The 22,277-nt window shown below is 47.4% G+C and overlaps 3 non-coding genes across 3 annotated transcripts; 2 read left to right on the top strand and 1 right to left on the bottom strand.

Moving 5' to 3' along the window:
* Positions 1–2,323: 2,323 nt before the first annotated feature.
* Positions 2,324–2,405, bottom strand: TRNAS-UGA (transfer RNA serine (anticodon UGA)). Its single transcript has one exon. It is a non-coding gene; the product is annotated as a tRNA-Ser (tRNA).
* Positions 2,406–7,656: 5,251 nt separating this feature from the next.
* TRNAQ-CUG (transfer RNA glutamine (anticodon CUG)) lies at positions 7,657–7,728 on the top strand. The gene has a single exon. It is a non-coding gene; the product is annotated as a tRNA-Gln (tRNA).
* An 8,240-nt stretch (positions 7,729–15,968) lies between these two features.
* Positions 15,969–16,050, top strand: TRNAS-AGA (transfer RNA serine (anticodon AGA)). Its single transcript has one exon. It is a non-coding gene; the product is annotated as a tRNA-Ser (tRNA).
* The last annotated feature ends 6,227 nt before the right edge of the window (positions 16,051–22,277 follow it).

Below are 22,277 nucleotides of genomic sequence, written 5' to 3'. Positions count from 1 at the left end.
GGACTCTCATTTGTGGGCACGCAGAGGGGTTCGATTACTTGCAAAAAGTACTTTGGCATTACAGGACTAAAGCTTGAACATACACACTTACGGCGGTTCCACAATTCCATCCCAGACGACATCTGCCCAGCAAAACCCCCGACTGATGTTGCCTTGAAAGACACGCACAAGAATATTCACGGCAGCACTGTTGTGGCCCAAACTAGGAACATTCCAGATGCCTCCGTGGAGGAGGTGGACTTTAAGAAATGCCTTGACATCTGGGGCTGATTTTCAAGAGTCGTGAAGGGGTGTGTGTGTGTGTGTGTGTGTGTGTGTGTGTGTGTGTGTCGGCTTTTTGTTTCATTTTGTTCTTCTACAAACAAAAGGTCTGTTCCTACCTGGACCTTTCCTTTCCACTTTCTTCTGCATGCAAATCAGAACACCGAGCCTTTGAGTTTATACTTTGTTTCCCGAATCAACCATAAGGCCCAGGTAAGTGTCCTTGGTCCCCGGATGTGCAGGAGAAGGTAGGAAGAGAGGGCTGGGACCAGAGAACTCTCCCCTGGAGTCTCTAAGTTGTAAGGTGGAGATACTGAACCCGGTGAGTGCTGGCCAGAGACTGTGCTGTTAGGTTTGGGAGTTTTTCTCTAACTGATCTGATTTTCACTTTTTTTTATTTTTAAATCCCACTTCTTTCCCAAACTTGCAAATGTGATACTATGACACACTCAATGGATAAAGTGTATCAGACCTGGATGTGCAAGAGAAACTCTAAGTTCAACTTCTTTGTGTATCATGTTATCTGTAAATTTCATGGTAATACCGTAGTAAGAGTAATTCCACAGGCACTCACGTTCCAAAGATAAGACGATTGACTACCCCGGTCATTTACTTAGTTTACGTCCCAGACCAGTGTCACCACAGATCTCCATTAGTAATTTTGCTCTAAAGTCATCCTGTGACGAATCCTGGCCCCGAAAGCTCTTGTAAGTCTCCTTCCCTAACTCCCCTCTTTGAGACACTGAGACTCTTCCAGTCTGAGACTCTAACTTGCCGAGTAAGTTTAATACACCCAGTTTGCCAGAATCAGCAGGCTTTTTCCCTGATGGTTTTTGGAGGGGGCTCCACGTGGATTTTGTTCTTACTCTCAAACTAGAAATATCCACTTCTTGTGGTTTAACCAACTTTTCCCACTCTTGGGCCCTGGAATTTTCAGGTTGAGAAGGTTTAATGGGCGCAGAGCTCTTTATAAACCGATCATTCATATGAAGCCACAATAACAATCAGTTACTATTTTTACTCAAAAACAGGTAAAACCTCATTGCTGTTGAATGATCCACCCTACATTTGGGCTAACAAAACACTTAACACACAGTGGGTGACGACTCATACTCCCGGCCAACCACTTAGATTTATCTATGGAGGCAAAAATCTGAATAAGAGAGTCAGGCAGTAACATTCATTTCCAAGTGTAGACAACAGCAGTGAAGGCAAGCTGAGCTGCCCCCGCACCTGCACCAACGTCTGGCTCCCTGGGTATAGACACAAACCCAGACAGAGTTCAAACTCAGTCCTGCCACTTACCAGCTGCGTGACCTTGGCCAAATTATTTTACTTCTATGGGTGTCCGTTTCCAGATTTTTTAAACTGAGGATACGAATACTATTCACTTCACATGAATGTTGTAAGGATCTTACGTGCTAACATACACAAAGCGCTTGGAGATTTGTATGTAATGGGCGCTTGATAAATACCAGCTGATATTAACGTCATTCCTACCTGTGAACTACCCAGGATTGAGTTGCTGGCCACTAACCCTGCAATATTTGTGAAAAGTGACTTCACAACTGCATTTAAGAAAGCCCTTGCTCTAGTTAGCATTTGACTGTGCAGTGTTGGGCGACTCAATCTTCAGGTTTCCTTATCTGTAAAATGGGATTCATGTTACCTACATGATAGGGCTATGGGATTAAATGAGCTAATGCAGGTAATCCCAAATTCAGTGCTTGGGACATAGTAAGGATTCAAACATTGGTAGCTGTTAGAGTAAACACTGCTTTATAAAGCCTGAGTTCCCTAGAGCAGACGGTAGCAAGGAAAACACCTCGTCTCCAGAAGATGGGGGTCCGACTTTGCTGCCCAGCGACCCCGAGTTGGCTCTGAGCCATAACCGTGGAAAAAGAAACGGCCTTCCTCAAGTCAAGACGTCCACACCCTCACAGATTTACTCACCCATTTGCGACTGTTTGGCATCGGAGGAAGAGGTTATGAGACCCAGAGAAATGGGTAGCAGGGTAGGCAGGGCGAGCCCGGAAGGGGACCCGGACGCCAAGGGCAAAACCGTAGCCGGCAGGATTCGAACCTGCGCGGGGAGACCCCAATGGATTTCAAGTCCATCGCCTTAACCACTCGGCCACGACTACCTGCTGACGGTCGCCTCCTGCCAGCGATTTTGAAGGCGGGCCACCTCGCAGCATCAGGCCGTCCTGCGCCTGCCTGGACGCGCCGCGACGCCGAGATGCGACGCGGGGAGGGAGGCTCGCTGTGCGGGAGTCGGGTCTGCGTCCACGCGACGCCTCTCAGTCTGGGGTGCGGGGGTCACCCGGCAGCAAAGGGAATCGGGCGGCGCGGGTGGGATTCAGGGAAGACTGTCCGTGCCCGGAGTCCGCTCCCTCGTCACCGCCGGCCGCGCGTCCGCGGGGTCTCTGCGGAGCGGGCGGTGGTCCCTGCGGCCTCGGGTGTGCAGGTGCCAGTGGCCTTGGGAGCGCGCTGGGAGGACTCCGAGTTGCTGGCGTCTGCTGTCCGCGCCCGCCACTAAAACCTCAATACCTCGATGGCCTTCACCTGCTTTGCGCTTTCCTGCTTTCCAAGAGCAGGTTGAAACCCGACGGGAGCGCGGGTGCGGTGGGAGGGGCGGGAGGAAGCAGGTGCAGAAGACCACCCGGGAGGGGGGTCCCTGCGCCTCGCCTGCCCCGGGAGGGAGGCCCCTTGGATGGGGAGACGCAGGTCGGACGGGGAGGACCCTGTGCACCTCCCCTAACACACGGGCGGTGAGAGCGCGGCCGCGTCTGGCTCGAGTGATAGGATTGTCCCCGCGCGCAGAGACTGCCTTCCGCGGCACCCCGTGGAACCGGGTTCTTCTCTCAGTGCAGAATTTAGGGACCACAGGGGTGAGAACTGGGGGTTGAAGTGCTTTGTCAAAGCTCCCTCACAGCACAGTCACCAGACTTGCTGATCCGGTCGGGAGAATTCCCTGCGCGCCCGAGACCCTCAGGCTGCCGCGTCTGTTCTCACTCAGGGCGGGCGGAGGGACAGGTGCTCCCGCAGTGGGTCCAAGGCCGGCGCCCAGGAAGATCCGCTGAAATCCTGTCCCCCCTCCCACCTGTGAATGTGACTATTTGAAAAGAGTCTTTGCTGATGCCATCAAGTTATTAAATGGGGTCATTGTGGATTAGGTGGGGCCCTAAATCCAGTGATAGTGTCCTTATAAGGAGCAGGAGATTTGGAGGCACACGGGGACACAGCCCACATAAGGGGGAGGCAGAGGTTAGAACAAAGCGGCTGCAAACCTAGGAGGCCAGCGGAGAGCCGTGAAAGAGGTTCTCCTCGGTCCCTCTAGAAACACCAACCTTGGAGACACCGTGCATTCGGGTCTCTGGACTCCGGAGCTGTGAGCAGATACATTTCTGTGGCTTTAAGCCACTCACTTCCTGGTAATTTGTTAGGGCAGTCCTGGGCCACCAAGCCAGCTCCCTTCCCGGGTTGCTTGGAACAAGATCCTTGTTCGGGACTCGCTCCCACAATCCACCGCGGAAGCCCACACAAATGGCTAACCACCTTCCACCGCAAACTTATTTTGGAGCAAACTCTCCTAGGGAAAGAACCCAAACTAAAAGAAATTATTTATGTGCAAAGACACCTGTGATGCTGTTAGTTATAATTAAAACATTTCCAAAAATGGGAGGGGGTGATGGTATGGCTTAGGCGTTTGAGGGTTTGAGTTATTTCTTTCCTTGTGTTTTTCATGATTTGAAGCACACATCGTGACTCACATTTTTTTAAAATGAAGAAGCAGAAATCGTGACTTTATTGCCGGAGCCAGAAAGATGTATTCTCCAGGTACAAGGCTTCAGTATCACTCAGTAGCCAAACGTTGGCTCGAGGGGTCGTTGTCCAGAGGGACTACTTGTCCACCATGGCCGTGAAGCCCGGTTTTTTCCTGGGAAGGAAGGAAGCACAGAGAGATAAAGTGTCCTGCCCCAGGTCGCAGAGCTAGCAGGAAAAAGCAACTGAGTGGCTGCAGCTAGGAAATGTGAGTTCACTTGAGAGAGGATTTAGTGCAGAAAAGTGCCATGTTCATTTTGGGGTTTGTTGGGTTTTTTTAATAGATGTTGTCAATCCAGTTGGCTTTTAAAACTCAATATTGGGCAAATAATCATAACAATTGATAATAATAGTAATAATAATAATAATTTGAGAAATAATTTGGGAGATTGAAGTCCTAAAGTAGCCACGAAGGTGAGGCTGGTGGCCGCAGAGACTGCCACGCTGATGTGCAGATTCTGAGAATTAGTCCTCAACGAACGAACGTCTAGGTTTGTTTTGAGGAGGGCGTTTGTCTCCTCGGGCCACGCCAGAATCAGCGCCGAACAGAAACCGCCAAAATGCTCTGGAACAGATGAGCTCCGTGTTTGCAAAGCGTTTGCAAAGCAAGGTCTTCTGCTCTTGGCCTTGCTTATTTAGGAAAAGATGTTTATTATTAATTAAACTAGACCAGTTGTTCAACAATGCAGCCGGAGGGGGGCACGCGTCCAGGAGGGCTGGGGCAGCTTTGTAAGGTGCCCTGCTCCTGGGCCCTCCACCTCATTGCCCCCGTCGCCCCGTGGATTTCACGCAGAGTAGAAAGTGATCCCTGTGGGCCTGGACCCAGAGTCATCCTAGCGGTCGTCATGGGGATGAAACTCGAACTTGGCGCGGTGAAAAGGATGAGAGACCTCCCGTGTGAGGGTGCAGGCAGGAAACCGGCCCTGAACCAGCTGCTGGGAAGATACGGGAGACCACTAGGACCCCCCCACCATGCCACAATTTTTGTCTCATCTACACATAATCACAATGAAACAACTTGGAAAATACTGCCACTTGGGGACTAGAAGGGCGTTTGTGTGTGTGTGTGAGTGTGTGTGTGTGTGTGTGTGTATGTAACTCTCTGTCTCTCTTCGTGAACGTGCACGTACAGAGGTGGATGAAAGCCACATGCACACAGCAGTGATTCCTCACGCGGAGAACATGCTGGGACCCCACACAGGTCTGGAAATAGATGCAGCCCCCTCCCACCCCATCCCAGTCAACAGATTACGGAATATGTTTTGGGTTGAAATGATCATCCTCCTCTGTAGTTTTCTGTCCCTTCTGATATATCCCACCTCGTTTATTACCCTGTCCTTTTATGTTCCCCCTTTTATATCTTGTCTGCTTTGGTGTTGACTGAACAGTTGTATGTTATTCTATTATTTCCTCTCTACCAACATGGAACTTGCATGTTCTTTTAATTTTTCTTTTAATGGTGAGCCTAGAGATCACCACATATAGTCCTGACCCAACAGTTCTTATGTTACCATCTTTCCAGACCATGCCAAGGACTTAATGTTAGAAAAATTTAATTCTAGTCATCCCTCTCTTGATGTAAATGCCATTGTTTGCGTGCACTTAATTTTTTTAATGTTTATTTATTTTGAGGGGGAGAGAGACAGGGCCCGAGCCAAGAAGGGGCAGAGAGAGAGGGAGACACAGAATCTGAAGCAAGTTCCCTGATGTGGGGCTCGAGCCCACGAACAGTGAGATCATGACCTGAGCCGAAGTCCAAGTCCGTCTGGCATTTAACCAACTGAGCCACCCAGGGGCCCCTGTTTGTGTGCATTTAAATTCTACATTCATTTTCTCCTCTAGAAGACATTCGTATTGTTTTATTCAGTCAATATTCGCTTTAATTTGACGATAATGTTCCATTTTTATTTGTATTTTCTGCATCTTCCTCTGAGATCCTTTCTACTTTATGTCTTAATCTTCAGGAAGCAGCTGGAATATGGTTTATGAGATAGCTATGACTGGGGGGAACAGTGCCTCTGAGAGTAGACAGGAAAAAGCCCAAGGAAACTAGGTTTATTTTGTTTTTAATTTTAAAAACTGTTTATTTGTGAGAGAGAGAGTGGGAGAGGAGGAAGGGCAGAGAGAGAAACAAAATCTGAAGTAGGCTCCACACTGTCAGCACAAAGTCTGATGCAGGGATCGAACCCACGAATCCATGAACTGTGAGATCGTGGCCTCAACCAAAGTCAGATGCTCGACCCATTGTGCCACCCAGGCTCGGGTCTAGAAACTGGGTTTAAGTGACACAGGATTTGGGAAACTCACTGTCAGTCAAGAGAAAAAGCTGTCGGGCACCTGCCTTCCATTTACATGCCAATTTCTTTACCGATTCCTGGAGAAGGTCAGAATGTAAGGGGTCTTCTCAGAGAGGACGCAGTAGAGGTGCGATTGCCCCACGACAAAGGTGAGCCCGTCCCCCCTCCCGCCCCCATTCCATCTGACCTACTTATGTGTGAGTCACGCGTCCCCAGACTGCATTCTCGGGAATCTGCACCCCAACAGCCCCCTGAGAACCAGTCCAACTAGTATTTGGGCTTCAGTCACGGATACGACTTTGACCTCAATCGCAAGACAAAGATGAATGAAAATTTTAGTCACAATTAAAAGGTGGTTCTCCTTCAGCAGTGTGATGCTTCATTTCTACTTAGAGAATTTGTTTTTATTCAGTTACAGATCAGGTTAGGTGACATAAGAGAATCTCCAGATGCAGAACATTCATAGCCTGGGGTCCATGAACAACTGGAATAGTTTTCAAAATGATATGTGTATGTATCTAGGGGCACCTTTGTGGGAAAGAGGCTTCCCAGATTTTATTTGATATGATCTGGAAGCAAGAGGCAAAAGAAATATACCAGGAATCTTTGCTCTAATGAGTTCTTTATCTTGGGAAAGAAGAGAAGAATTTTTCAGCAGCGTTTTGTTGGGGGAGAAGATATAAGATGCCTGTGAATGAGCACGAACATTTTAACCCAATTCCCAGGGACTGGCACCAGCCCCCATACCTTCTCTGATGTGGGACTGACCTCCAGTCTTGCAGGAACTTGGCGATTACTTACTCTCTGGAAAGATGGTTCGCTCCATCCTCAGCCCTTCAGCTTGACAGTCTGGGATCGCTTCTGTCCCCTACCGTCCCCCCTTTTTTTTGGGGGGGGGGAGTATCTCCTCCGAGACAGCAGGGAGTCTTGCTGCTGAGAAAGGGGAAAGGGGGAGCCTCGGCCGAGGGAGGGGGAGCCGCTGCACCTGCGTCTGCGCCGCCGGGCGGGGGCGGCCGGGCCCGGATTGGGGGTGGGGGGCGAGCTGCAGAAAGGGCAGAGGGCGACAAAAAGCAGGACCTGCCTCATCTGTCCCTAGAAACCGATTTGCTTCGGAATTTTGCGCCGAGAGCCCGGTGCGCGCGAGGAAAGGCCTGCGTCAGGAGGCAGGCTGATACCTGCCCAGGGCGCAAATGTCAGCTTTTCCGAGGAACCTGAGCCACAAATGGGGATGCATCCTGTCGGGAAGGAGAGCTGTCAGCGACAGCGGCTGTGGGGTTCCATGGTGTAATGGTTAGCACTCTGGACTCTGAATCCAGCGATCCGAGTTCAAATCTCGGTGGAACCTGAACGTTTTCATCCTTTTTTTTTTTTTTTTTAAGTTTTCTTTTTTAGGAATGATCGTCAGGGAGTCCCCGGTTCACATGAAACCCAGAGTGTGATCTAGAAGGGGAAGATGACACGAACTCTGTGTGGACCCCACTGCCTCCCTGCCGTCTTGTTCGGAGTGCAGAACCATCCTCCCTCTTTCTCCCCATTTTCCTCTCCCGCCTAACAGATACTCTGTGACGCTCATAACTTTGAGTTGAGTTGAACTTTTCCTGACTGATTGCTCTGTAAAATGCCCTGAGCTCACTTGGTGCGGGAGCAAAAGGATGCGACAGAACTGAGGGAGAAAAGAGATCCTCTTGAGCACAATACTTTTCTGCCCAGAGAGAATGAGGCTTCATAATGTCCAGTAGGTACGATGACCAGACTTCAGAGGTGTTTCATTTTCCACGGAGAAATGAAGATTTGTGAAAATCTACTCACACTTTAAAGAATTTCTTGAACTGTCTCAGATATTTGAACGCCACTGGATGATGCCCATGTAAACCTGAAGCACTGTGGACAGAGCAAATACTCAGATACATTTTCTGAGTATCTCCGCGGTGTTCCTTTGGTCGTTTCCATGACATTGATCCCCCGCACAGAATTGCTGTCGGTGACGAATATGTTCCAGAGAAATCACGGGGCTTTCAGACTGCATCCTAGGACATCTCTGCGATCGTTTTTATTTTCATAAAACTGAACGTTCTGATTGCAAGCTGGTTGTTTTTCTGGTGAGTGTCTGCATATGCCACAAGTTCAGGCAAGACAAGGAAGTTCCTGAGATCCTCAAGAAGTAATCCCAAAGTGCTTTCCTTACTTTTATTTCATCTATTGTTTTTCTAAAAACTGTGTATATACTTTTTCACTTAATATTTGCTAATGGGTATAAGCTTTTCATATGCCCTTTTTAAAAGTTTATTTATTTTGAGAGCTAGAGAGAGTGCGAGCAGGGGACAGGCAGACAGACGATCCCAGGCAGGCTCTGCACTGGCAGCACAGAGCCCGATGTGAGGCCGGATCCCATGAACCGTGAGATCATGACCCGAGCCAAAATCAAAAGTCAGAAACTTAACTGACTGAGCCACGCGGGCGTCCCTAAAAATTGCATATTTTAATTTCAAGATACAGAGTATCGGGCTATAAATGATCTTATGGGTCTTACCCTTTGACTTAATAACATATTGCTAAAATTAATTGTTATTTTTGTTGCAAGTAGCTGCCATTCATTCACTCATTCGTTCACTACTCCTTTCACGCATAGTACTCTACTGTGTCGATATACCGCAGTTCATTCATCCATCTTTTTGTTAATGGGAAACTCACATAATTATACATAATATGGATTTGGTTTTGACTTAGGTCAGCTCTGGGGTCATGGGAAATTGAAACTGTTTTAGGGCAGAGAAAATCCACGATTTGATAACCACGCATTTAGCTGGAATTGATAACTTTCAGCTGTCATGCCCTCCCTCCAAAGGCTTGGGCACAGTAATAATCACTGGCCCTTCTATATTATACTACCCCGTTCTCCTAATTACTCATAATGCCTTAATTCCTAGAGTTCACTGCCAGCAGAACTATGTCTCCAGGTGCAGTAGGCTATTGCTGGCGCTAACAGCTTAAATATCTACCTAAACTTACTGTTTCCGGGAAGCAGTTCTGCATGAGACTTTTGCCATCTGTTTCTTTCTTCTGAAAGAAGAGATCTTGCTTTCAGACATCTGATTGGCAAAGCTGAGGGCCCAGGCCTGTCTTCTAGCTGCATGGGAGGCTGGGGACTGAGTTATAGCTGCTGTCTTGAGCATGCGCAGTTCATAGCTAGGCGTTTCTTCCTAACCTATGAAGTCTCCGCCATATTAGTGCACTATGTTCAGCAATATGATTATCACCTACTATTCCTTTTTCTAACTTGCCCAACTTTTCTTCTCCCAGTAGTTTTCTCATCTGTCATGATTCATTAGCAGAATATATTCTAAAGAAGATTATTAAGCACAGCAAATAGAATTATATCATTAAGAAGTAAATTATGAAAAAGATCGCTTTTAATAAATAATAACCATAAAAAGAAATAAAATCAGAGAGGGGAAATTTATTCATTGATACTAAAAGCTCAAATATATAGTTTTAACAGTAGAGACAACAAAAGTGATGAACAAATTAATGAACAAGAAATTGGAACTAATGACCGACTGGTATACAAAAATTATAAAGAACAAGAACATTCAGAAACACACGAGAATATCTAAATAAGCAGTGAATGCATAAGACAATATCATTAGTAATTACTACCTTTTCAGGTGTAGTAACAAAATGAAACTAAAATTATAGACAGCAATGATATAAGAAATGGGACATTGTGGTCAGGGTCAAATTAGAGTAGAGTTATTTATTATGAGAAAAGATTAAAGACAAAGTTCATTGAAGTCATAATTCAGGCAAATGATAAATGAGTATAAAATCAGTGTTTGCCTGAGTCCCTTGCCGAAGCCACACAATAACCATTTGTAACAAGGGATATTAAATGCTAGGATTGAAAGAAGGAAGAAAGAAAGAAAGAAAGAAAGAAAGAAAGAAAGAAAGAAAAAGAAATATTATTGAAAAAATCAATATTACCATTATATTTTGTTTTTTAAATGTTTTTTTATTTTTTTGAGAGGGAGAGAGACAGAGCATGAGTGGGAGAGGGGCAGAAAGAGAGGGAGACACAGAATCCAGGGCTCGAACCCACGAACCACGAGCTCATGACCTGAGCTGAAACTTAACCGACTGAACCACCCAGGCGCCCCATAGCATTATTATTTAATGTAGTGTATGACACGTGAGTATACTGGTGTATTATAATTGTGCTGTAATTAAAAATTTAATAGTCAAGAATTGGAATATTGATATTATTGTGTTTCACCGTCATTTGCTAAATTTTTCTTCATTGTGCTGCACAGTTGGGCCCCCCAAAACTGCCCTCTTATAACTTAGATGGACCCCATTTGTTTCTAACCCTTACTCCTTTTCTTCATAGACTTTATTATATCTGAATAAATGAAGATTTATCCTAATTTTAGAGCTTTTCTTCCTCATGAAAGTGGAATATGGCAAAGTAAACATTCTACTTTTAAATTATCGTGAATGGATGGAAAGAATTCTCAAACAGAGCTTTTTCTTTAAAGACTCAAAGCCAAAATAGAATGTCATTTTTTAAAGTTATTTTTAAATATTCTAGAAATGAAGAATTAAGATACAATCACATCTTTATTACTCTTCATTTTATTCTAAAGCAAATATTTATAAACAGTTTTGGGGAATAAAAGTATGAGATGTTCTGTTTTAATGTTTTTTTACCTATTTTGAGAGAGAGAGTGAGCATGAGTGGGGGAGAGGGGCAGAGGAGGAGACAGAGAGAGAGAGAGAGAGAGAGAGAGAGAGAGAGAATCTTAAGCAGGCCCCAGGCCCAGAACAAAGCACAAAGTGGGGTTCAGTCTCACGACTCTGAGATCATGACCTGAGCCCAAATCAAGAGTCAGATGATTAACTGACTGAGCCACCCGGGCACCTCATGAGATGTTCTTCTCACTGCTAGCTGTCTAGCTAAAGAACTCTCAATATTTATATTATCTTTTTTATATCAATTCAGTTTTATTAATTCTTAATATTGCATAAATAAAATTAGCCATTTTCAGAAATTATTAATTATTGAAGCATTGTAACCCCAGAAATAGTGAAAATCCATTCATATTTCAACTAATTGATGGTATTTAAAAAATTTTTTTTAAAGTTTATTTATTTTTGAGACAGGGAGAGACAGAGCATGAACAGGGGAGAGTCAGAGAGAGAGGGAGACACAGAATCCGAAACAGGCTCCAGGCTCTGAGCTGTCAGCACAGAGCCCCACGTGGGGCTCGAACTCACTAACCGCGAGATCATGACCTGAGCCGAAATCGACCGCTTAACGGACTGAGCCACCCAGGCGCCCCAAATTAATGGTATTTTAATAGATAAAGCACATAAGGAGATTTTCATGCCGTGCTTAATAGCTGGAATTATTATTCTTGTCTCAAAATAACTTTTCGGATAGTAACAGTAAACCTGTTACTGTAAACACTAGTAGTCTTACACTGATTAGACATGATGGTGAACCATACAATCTCATGATTGTTTATTAAACTTAGGTTTAAGGATGCCAAAAATGCTGTGGAAATAGGCACCTGGCTACTTAGCTTAATAAAGGCAACAGATAGAGCAAAATCAATCAGCAAAGTGTTGAATCTATGGCTAAAATCAAGCTGTGTTACATCTGATGCTGATTACATTCAGATTTGTTACGTATGAGTGTTGAGACTTTAAGGGAAACCCTAATCATAATAGAAGTGGTACATTTAAGTTATATATTTTACTTTGAGATCATTGGAAATTCAAAGGCACTTCCAAGAAATAATCCAGAGAGACCTCCTGTGCCCTTTCCCCAGTTTCCCCCAAGGTGGACATCTTGCAAATTATCCTCCAAGGTAAAAACAAGGATGTTGACATAAATATAGTGAACATAAAACATGGCCATCGTCACCTCCCTTTCCCGGTTTACCTTCTACTTTCCTCCCTCCGCCCTCATTCCCCCACCCCTCGCAACCACTGATTGATTCTCATTTCTACGTGTTCCCATTAAAGAATATAAGAGTCTTTCGGCGACTGAAGCCGGGAAGATTCTAGCCGGGGCTGAGGATATAGGACCACCTTGTCCTCCTCCCCTTCGACCTTTCCCCAAAGCCCCTCTATAAAATGGTTTGATCCCCCCCCCAACACAAACAAAAGAATGCTATATAAATGGAATCATAGAGTATATAACCCTTTAAGGTGAACTTTTTCATTCGCTGTAATTCTATTAAAGTGAGATTTCTGTTTGCAATCCTTTTAATGAGCAGTGATGTTGAGCATGTGCTTCTCAGCCATTTATATGTCATTTTTGGAGAAGTTCATTCAAGTACTTTGTCTAATTTTAAAACTGGGTTGAGTAGTGGGAATTCTGTATATAATCTAGATATGAAACCCGATCTTATCAAACGTACAATTTATGAATATTTTCTCCCAATCTGCTGGTTGTCTTTTCCCTCTCTTGATAGTTCCCCCGATGCACGAAGCTAAAATCAAGGTGCCAGTGGGTCTGCATTTCTTTCTGGAGGCTCCAGGGAAGAGTCTGTTACCTCACTCGACTGGGTCAGAATTCGGTTCCCTGTGGTCGTAAGACCAATGTTGCTTGCTGCCAATAAGCTTAAAACGGTTTCCATCGTTTCGAGGCCACCACATTCCTTGGTTTGCAGCCCTCCTTCCTCCATCTTGAAAGTCAGCAGCGATGGACGGAGTCCTCATCTCCCATATCTCTGGCCTACTGTTTTGCCTCCCTCTTCCACTTTTAAGCACTTTAGTGATGAGACTGGGCCTTCTCAGATAATTCGGGATAATCTCTCCATCTCCATCCCATTCGCAAGAGTCATTTTGCCACGTAAGGCGACATATTTGCAAGTGTTGGGGGTTAGAACATGGACATTTGGAGACACCATTATTCTGCCCATCACAGCAGCTACGGAGTGTCTTTTTTTCATTCAGTTTAAGATCTTTCTGGTTCTTGGAGTGACAAGTGAGGTCCAATTGGTTCGAGACATTTTGGGTATTATGCTATGAGACTTTGGATCTTATGGAAACCTTCTGCGTTAGCTGGGTCCCTCTAACGTCTAACACTGCTCTCACAGGGGAAGGGGGAAACGTTCTGGTTACGGCCAGGGAGCGATAGCATTTCAGGTTCCCCATTCAGCCTCTGTTGCTACCCAAGGTGTAGGCTCCTTATTGCTGTGCAAGAGAGGGAGTCCTGGGTCCCCATGAGGCTTCCTCTAGTGCTTCCCTGAATCGGAGGGGCGGGGGAGCCTCATCCTTGCCCCCCGTGTGACCTCCACTAACACTGAGCAATGATGAACGTCTTGTCTCTCCACTAGGCCTCTTCCTATCTTACCCCGGTGGGGAGGGTGAGAGGCCAGGTGGGGTTGGTAGTGCGGGTCCCCCAAGGGGTCTCTAGGGACAGGGCCTGGGAAAGGCCTTTTTAAAGCCTGGAGCAGTGAAAGTCTCAGCCTCGTACTCTGCTCTCTCTGAGATACTTTGTGGCAGGGGCAGGGGGCAGGGGTGGAGGGGAACGCCCTGCTACAGTCTGGCGGGATGGATTGGGGGCCCCCCCTCTGTCTTTGCTGCTTGTGGGTGGGGTGAGACTGCAGTTTGCTTTCGTTTCCATCTTCCTGCAGCTGAAAACCTCTCCAATGGAATGTTGAACTTCACTAAACACACAACATGGACTTAAAAGCATAAATCCTAAGACTCAACATACAATTTTTAAAATATAAAGCTTTTAGAAAAAGGCAAGCTTAGGTCCAGGAACTTGTCAAAATATCATGACTTCCTACTGGGAAAGCACTCTCAGCCTCCCATCCACCCTTGCTTATTTAGATTATATAGATTGGGGTTTTTTTTTTTTTTTTTAGTTTATTTATTTTTTGAGAGAGAGAGAGAGAGAGAACAGAGGAGGAGCAGAGAGAGGTGGGGACAGAGAATCCCAAGCAGGCTCCGCATTGTCAATGCAGAGCAGGACAGAGGGCTTGAACTCACAAACCCTGAGATCATGGCCTGAGCAAAATCAAGAGCCAGATGCTGAACCAACTGAGCCCCCCAGGCGTCCCTAGATCATATAGATTATGCAGCACACATACCAACTGGCTGTCTGACCCTTCAGGACCCTGTGGTCTATTAACTGTCTCCACAGCCCTGTTGGTGAAGCCGGCCCTCCAGCCCAGCTGGTCGTCATGGTAACTGCCTGCTTCCACCAGGGTCCTGTCACAAGCCCAGCTCTGTGACCACCTGTCCTTCAGTGAGCCCTGAATTTCCCAGTAATTCTAGTCCCTTCTCACTGGCACATTTCTGATGGCCTCGGTGAACAGTGTGGTCATCTGGGTGAGACCTGGGGTCAGGCGGGAGCTCTTGGGGCGTTGGTTACGACCTACCTCCATCTGGCTCACCATGGTGTGTGGATTGGCGAAAACTCATAAAGCCCTGCCCTGGAGAGCTGTGCATATTTCTGTGTCTGTTTCACTTCCATAAAGACAAACGTCAGTTTGCCTTGATGGAGAGCTCTGTTTAGCCAAAGGAATAAATTCCAGCAGTTTTTCTGAGCACATTGCAACATAGTAGACAGAGACATTCTCATTTTGAAGCACGAGAGACTGAAACAGAGATTTTAAGTAACTCCCCCAAAACTACACAGGGAGTAAGGGACGAAGGTGATGTCTGAACCTGCCCATGAACCCGAGGGTGGGGGTGGGGGGCTCCCGCGGCAGAGTCTGGGCGCGAAATCCTCAAGCTTTGAGCAGGATTCTTTCATAAAGTAAATCCGAGGCTGAAAGTGGTAAGGAACCTGGGGAAGAAGTCCTACCTGGCTCCCGAAGAGACAACTGGAGCTGACTTCTTCTCCTTCAAGTCACAATTCCGAACAGCGCGGTTTTTGGTTTTGTTTTAAAGTAAGTTTGACTCCTTGGAAACGGGCCGCGAAACACAGCGGGTGTATGTCCGGTCGGTAACCAGCGTGCACCTTCTGCCTCGAAGCAGCCGCGGGATCTTCTGCCATGTGCAGAACCCAACACTCGTCTTGAAAATGGTTGGTCGCTTGGAGTTGTCCAGCCTGTCACTGTCCTCACGGAGCCGCGGCCGATGCTACAGCCCGTGCGGGTTTGCTGCGTGTCTCCCGGGTCCCCTCGGCAGCTGGCCGCGCAGGGAGCTGGGCTCCCGGGGGGTGTCCTGCCCCAGCCCCTTCCGGCAGGCCGCCCGAGGCAGGGGTCCTCCTGAGCTCACGACAAGGACGCGTGACTCCGCCAATTCGCCCCGCTGATGTCCAACGGGAAGAGACGGGGAACAGCAGATGCGCTTCCTGGTGGAAGATGCGAGCCCCTGACACCTGTCCCTGATGCCTGCCCCTGGAGCCTGCCCCTGACCCCTGCTCCTGACGCCTGGGCCTGACAGCTGCCTCTGACGCCTGTCCCTGCCTCCTGCCCTTGACGCCTGTCCCTGATCCCTGCTCCTGCCCCCTGTCCCTGACGCCTGTCCCTGACGCCTGCCCCTGAACCCTGCCCCTGGCGCCTGCCCCTGACGCCTGCGGGCCTCACGGCTACTTATGCTAATGAGGTCCGTAGCTTCCATGTAGTCGTGGCCGAGTGGTTAAGGCGATGGACTAGAAATCCATTGGGGTCTCCCCGCGCAGGTTCGAATCCTGCCGACTACGGCGCCCCGCCCCCCACCTGGGGGCCATCCTATTGTCGCCGCCTGAGCCGGGAAGACAGCGACCCGGTTCTTTCTGGGGCGGCGGGAAGACTCCGCGCTTGCCCGGGCAGGAGGCGCGCGCGCCGTGTTTCCATGCACTTTTGCACAAGTCATTCGGCCACAGTCCTGCAGGTGCGTCCCTGTCCCCGAGGAGGAGCCAGGCTTCGCGATGCTCCCGTGTCCGCCGCGGTCCCAGCCCCGCTCGGACGGCAGCGTGTCCGCCCGGGAGGTGGCCGCGGGGTCCGCATCTCCGAGGAATCGCACCTTCGTCTGGACGCTTGTCCCGCCACGCACGGCCTGGCCACTGGAAAGGTCATCGCAGGAAACTTTGGATCAAATACAGGTGAAAGCCACGACCCGGCGATGGTCGCCAAGTCGTGAATCCAAACCACTGCACAAGTAAGGAAATTAAGTAAAGCCATTTTCCTCGTCCAGCAGGGTCGACGGGGTCTCGCTGAGCTGGCTCCTCCTGGGGTCCTGGACAGGGGTGGGGGGGGGGGAGAGAGTTTGACCCTCCCTGGGCTCAAGCCAGACCCGGTTCAGAGGCAGAATCGCACTGTACGAATTACAGGCAGGGGGTCGTGTATTAAAGGAACACTCTCGACTCCCTCCCTGGACAATCCTTGGAGACTCCGGCCTGTCACTGTCCTGGCTGTTTTGTCACACCCGTGTCATCACACCCGTGTGCACCTAGTGCGAGGATGCTTCTCATAACTCCTTGTAAACACGGTGCCCACCCTACGGATGGATGACCGGATCCCTGCCTCCTTCATGTGTGTCTCCAGAGGCAGGAGGAATAATTAAAAGCAGTGAGTCGCCAAGTCAACTGGGTCGGTGGTGCTGAGCTGTGACAGGTCCTCTTGGCTGAGCAGTGCCAGCGGGATGAACGTGACTCGTCCAGGCCTACGAGACAGGTTTCGAAGGGTGAACTTGATCTTTCTTTGCAAAACGCATCATCTTTCTTCTCTCCTCCTTTCACATCCAGCTTACTGGTGCCTGAGACTCGGAACCTAACAGAATTCTAAAATGTCAGAGCTAATGGAATGTTCAGGTCCTCTTGTGGAAACAATTCCTAATTTTAGAGGTGAGGGAAGTGACCCATGTGACGTCAAAGTACAGAATTTAAAAACAAAAATGTGTTCAGGAAAGGGCGTCTGGCTGGCTGAGTTGGTAGAGCGGGCAACTCCTGATCTCAAGGCTGCTGGTTCAAGCCCCACGTGGGGTGTAGAGATTGCTTTAAAAAATAAATGTAAAAAAAAGACAGGTTTTTTTTAATGTGTTCAAAAACATACCTTAGAGGAGAGCTTTGATCTGTCAGCGGGAGTTCCTCTCATTCCCAATGCTTCTTCTGGAGGAGCCCGTGGAGGGCAGAGCCCATGTTCTGAGGGCTGTAGCAAGGATCCCCAACCAGGACGGCCCATGACGCAGAATTTTGCTTCTCAGAGTGTGGGTGTGTGATCTGGTTTCCAAACATTGCCGCTGGGATTCTAGAAAGAGTTCTCCCTTTACTTTTAAATTGCCAAGATGTCTTGTAGAGGAGGAAGATAAAAGCGACAACACCACACTGGTGGACCGGAGCCAGAGTTCCGGTGATTTCAACAGAGAATGTAGGTCAGGAAGTGGAGACGACCCGATAGAGCCACCCTTCATTTTCCTCCATCGTTTTGATATTCAGAGAGTAGTAGCATTTCCAGTGGAAATACGGCCGCAGCTATAATGTAAAGATTTCTATCAGTCATATTAAAAAGTAAAACAAGTATAATTCATTTTAACAATGTTTTATTTAACCCAATACAGCCAACCTATCATTTCAAGCTGTAAGCAATTTGGAGAGTCGACGAGATATTTTGTTTTTTTTTTTTTCCGGGCACAATCTTCCAAGTCTGGCGTGTAGTTTGCACTTGGACCGCGTTTCCTTGGGTCCAAGGGCTCACTGGTTCCCCGAGGCAAGCGGCTAAGACACCACAGATCTGCCGCGTGTAGAAAGCACCACACTGAGCGTGCAGGACATCGAAGCCAAGGATGGTCTACGCGGGAAACAACGGGGTACGTCTAAGTTGGGAGTCTCCCGGGCGCGCACCTCACGGCGCTTCGGGGACTACTGTCGCTGTGACTCCCAGCATTTCCAGGCGCTCTTCCCTGGCTCCCTGGGTGTCTGCGGCGGCCGGTGAGCGAGGCTCGCAGCCCCTGTCCCCGAGCGGCGGGGAGCGCCTGTCCGGGCGGCGGAAGCAGCTGTTTGGGCACCGAGGACACTGTCCGTCCCTTGCAGGGACGATTTCTAAGAAGGCAGAGGCCGGGAAGCCGTGCGCCTTCATCACTCATCAGCTCCCCCCTCTCCTCTCCTTGTGCCGCCGTGGGGGGTGGGGGGGGGTGCGTCTCTCTGACGGGCTGAGTTGCTGCCCTTACAGCAAAGGTAGAATTCCTCGTGGGGGCAAGTCGATGGTTAGCTTCGGCCCTCGCTTCCTGCCATCCGTGCATCTTGGAGGCTGCCTTCCCATGGCTCCCACTTGGATACTGAGAGAGTTCATACTGAGAGAGTAGTTCATCCCCCACCCCCGGCTTCTATGCCTCTCCTGGTGTCTTTGCCAAAAAAACACGGTTTGGGAAGACGCACATCACCGCTAGCGCCCCCAAGTCACGTTTTGCACATATCTCTCCTTTCAGCCTGGCGTTGTACTTCTCCTTCATCGTGTCTGCAGAACGTGTGTCTCAATGGACTGTCCCGTTTCGGTCCTCAAAGTCCAGCTGATAAACTATTTCAGCCACTGTCGTAGCAAATCACCCCACTTAGGAATCTACCTGGTGTCGTGTCCTTTCTAAATAGTAAATTCCTAAGTGGAGTGTCCTTTGCTCTCTCCTGTTTTCCTGGCTTCATCTAAGAGTCTGCAGAAAGTAGATGCATGAATCCAGCATTTCCCCTCACATGTCTTAAGAAACCTCTGTGTCCTCCGTCACATGTGCTAGTCCTTCAGAAGGAACACAGCACTGCCAGTAAAATGCTACTTACGAGGTGTCTGTGACTCCCGGAAAGAAAGGCAGAAAAGGACAAACCAAGGGCTTCTCAGTGGAGACCATGGAGTTGGGTTTGGAAGGGAGGAGTGGAGGATCCTGTGACCTCTGGTTACAAGGGCACAGAGTTCTGTTCCACTCTGTTGGGCCTGCGTGTGTCTGATTTTAGTGTCTCAGGGGTGTGCATTGAGGAACTCACACCTGGCAAAGGTGAGAGAAGTCGTACAGCTGGTTTCACTAGGGCCTGAGCCTCGGGCATGGGTGTGCCTTGGCCTCCCAGTTTATAAAGTTGAGGTTAATGACTCACATAGACGCGTTTCAGAGACGATATTTCTCTGGCAACTTTGTGTTTAATCACAGTGTAGTAGTGATGAAACTTATTCGTTAAAATAAAAGGAGACACAAAGGAGAGGCTAAAATGCAGATGGTTTCTCAGTCTGCTGTCTGTGGCCTCTAACAGTGTTTGTGAATCCCCACCCCCCACGTGGTCTCTACAATTGTTGGTTTTGCCCCCGGGGGTGGGCGTCTCTCTGTGAGAGGGTGAGTAAATGTTATTTTCCGGGCCGTGGGATTATGAGCCAAAAAATAAGTTACTAATTTCTTCCTTAATAGCTTCATGACCACTGAATGGGAAGAAGAGCTTGCTAACTCGATTTTGTTTTGGGAAGCACACAAAATGACTAAGAGAAGATATGTGGGTCACAAATAGATTCCTTCTAACTTGTACTAGGTTTGTCTGACGTGAGTCCAACATGAGTCTTCTCAAAGACCCACTCACTACCACAGGAGGGAAGAAGCTTTCCTGGAAACCACTAGGCTCACTGCCATGCCCACGTGTGTTGACGTACTCAGACCAAGACAGGCAGGTGTCCATCTAAAGCAAATGACTTTCAAGGACTTGGCTGATCTGTATTGCCAACGGCATCGACAAACTTATTCTCTTCTCCCCCCTCTTACATTACACGAGCGTGATTGTATTTATGCCTTCCACGTCATCGCTGCCATTACACCCTCAGGAGGTTTTTGTTGTTGTTGAGATTTTATTTTCAAGTAAACTTTGCACACAGTTGAGCTTGAACTCACAACATCAAGAGGCCCAAGCTCCACCCACTGAGCCAGCCAGGCGCCCCTACACTCACGGTCTCTAATGGCTATTCAAACCCTTCCCGTGTGGGCTCTGTTGTATGTGCATAGAGTAGCCTTCCTAGTTGGACACAAGTCACAAGAGCAGGGACACGTCCTTCGCCTTCACTTTGTGTTAACTACACCCCAGTCAATAAGATCAAATTCATTCAGAAATGGAGTTTTATCAAAGATACACTGTGTTTCACAGTTTGCTTTTCTGTTTTTGATGTTTTTTGTTTGTTTGTTTTGTCTGCGTAAGCTATACTAAGCACTTAATATTATATCTGGGAGGCTTCAGACAGCTTCGTCATGTTTCATAAGGAAGGGAAAAAGGGCAAAGTAAATGCCTCTACGTAAAATGCCTGAAAAAAGAAAAACTATTCAGGAACAAGTTCAACAAAAGAAGTGCAAAACTTACACTCTGAAGACTACAACACATAACTGAAATAAATGAAGATAGATACGCTTATGGATTGCGTCTTAACAATGTTATGATAGCAAGTGTCCCCCAAATTGATCCTCCCTCCCAGAATGCTAGCTGACTTCTTTGTAGAAATTGATGAGCTGATTCTAAAATTCACATGGGATTTCAAGGGACCTAGAATATCCAGAACAATCTTGAAAAAGAAGAAAAAGTAGGAGGACTCACTTCCCAACTTTAAGACTAACTGCAAGGCAATGATGATCAGGACAGTGAAATCAATGGGATAGAATTGAGAGTCCAGAAATAAAGCCATATGTCTACAGTCATCTGGTTTTTTATTAAAAAGTGCCAAGGCCATTGGTGGGGGGTGGGGGTGGGGGTGGGAATGGTCTTTTCAACAAACGGTGGCTCTGAGACCTAGATGACCACCTGCCAAAGAATGAAGCTGTGTCCTTACCTCACACAGTTTACACACATTAACTCAAAATGGATTAAAGACATAATACAAGCTCTAATATTATCAACCTTTGAAAAGGAAACACTGGGGAAATCTTCAAGGCCTCAGATTTGGCAATGGATTGTTAGGTATGACACCACGGCTCAAGCAACAAAAAATAGATAAAGTAGACTTCGTTAACATCAAAAGCAATCGTGCTTCAAAGGACGCTATAAAAAATGCAACCAAAAAGCTAGAGGAAAAGATTTGCAAATCATATACCAGATAAGGGACTTGCATCTAGAATGTATACAGACCTTTACAACTCCAGGGAAAGACAAATAGTTCGTGAAAAAATGAGCAAAGTACACAAATAGACTTTTCCCTAAGAAAGATATACAGATGGCCATTAAGCACACGGGAAAATGTTGGCTGTCGTTAGTCATTTGGGAAATGCAAATCAAAACCCCAGTGACATACTATTTCACACCTATCAGGATAGCTTTAATGAAAAGGCCATGTAATAACAAGTGTTGGGGAGGATATGGAGAAATCTGGACCATCACACACAGGGGAGGATGGAAATGGTGCATTCATGTGGGAAAACAGTCTGGCTGCTCTTCAAAAGATTAAGCATCGACCGACCATATGACCCAGCAATTCTAGGTATATAAACAAGATACAGGAAAACGTGTACATAAATAATAACGATGGCAAAACTCACGTTATTTTGAAGCACACGTAGTGAAAACTAAAAGCTCTCTGCAACCCACGAGTTCAGCTCTTCAATTTCTACGCACAGCAGCAAGCAGAAGCCAGGTCTGGTGGAACCTTCCAGAGGGAAAATATATGCACGTGCACCACCTTTTCACCTTTTCTGGTTTTTAAACATCGTAGCTATCACATACAATTCTGCCGTGAATGTTGAAGGCCGTTGCAGTTGTGGGACGTAGCCCGTCCAGCTTCCCCAAAGGCTGACTCGTTCCAACAACTCATCAGAACAAGGAGTCCCTTCAGTTCTGAGGAGAAAGTCTTACTTGCCAATATGGTGCCGCAGTATGGTAGTCATTCACATGACATTAAGGAATGGGAAGGATTTGACTACACGTGCACTTTCTGGTACGCAACGTGACCTTCACCAACAGAACCAAGCTTCAGCACGGCTATTTACTTTAACAAGGGACAGCTCTGTCGT

This window comes from Panthera onca, chromosome B2 (genome assembly GCF_046562875.1).
Source record: "Panthera onca isolate mPanOnc1 chromosome B2, mPanOnc1 haplotype 2, whole genome shotgun sequence".
Lineage (NCBI taxonomy): Eukaryota > Metazoa > Chordata > Mammalia > Carnivora > Felidae > Panthera > Panthera onca.
This window is presented reverse-complemented; position numbering and strand designations above follow the sequence as displayed.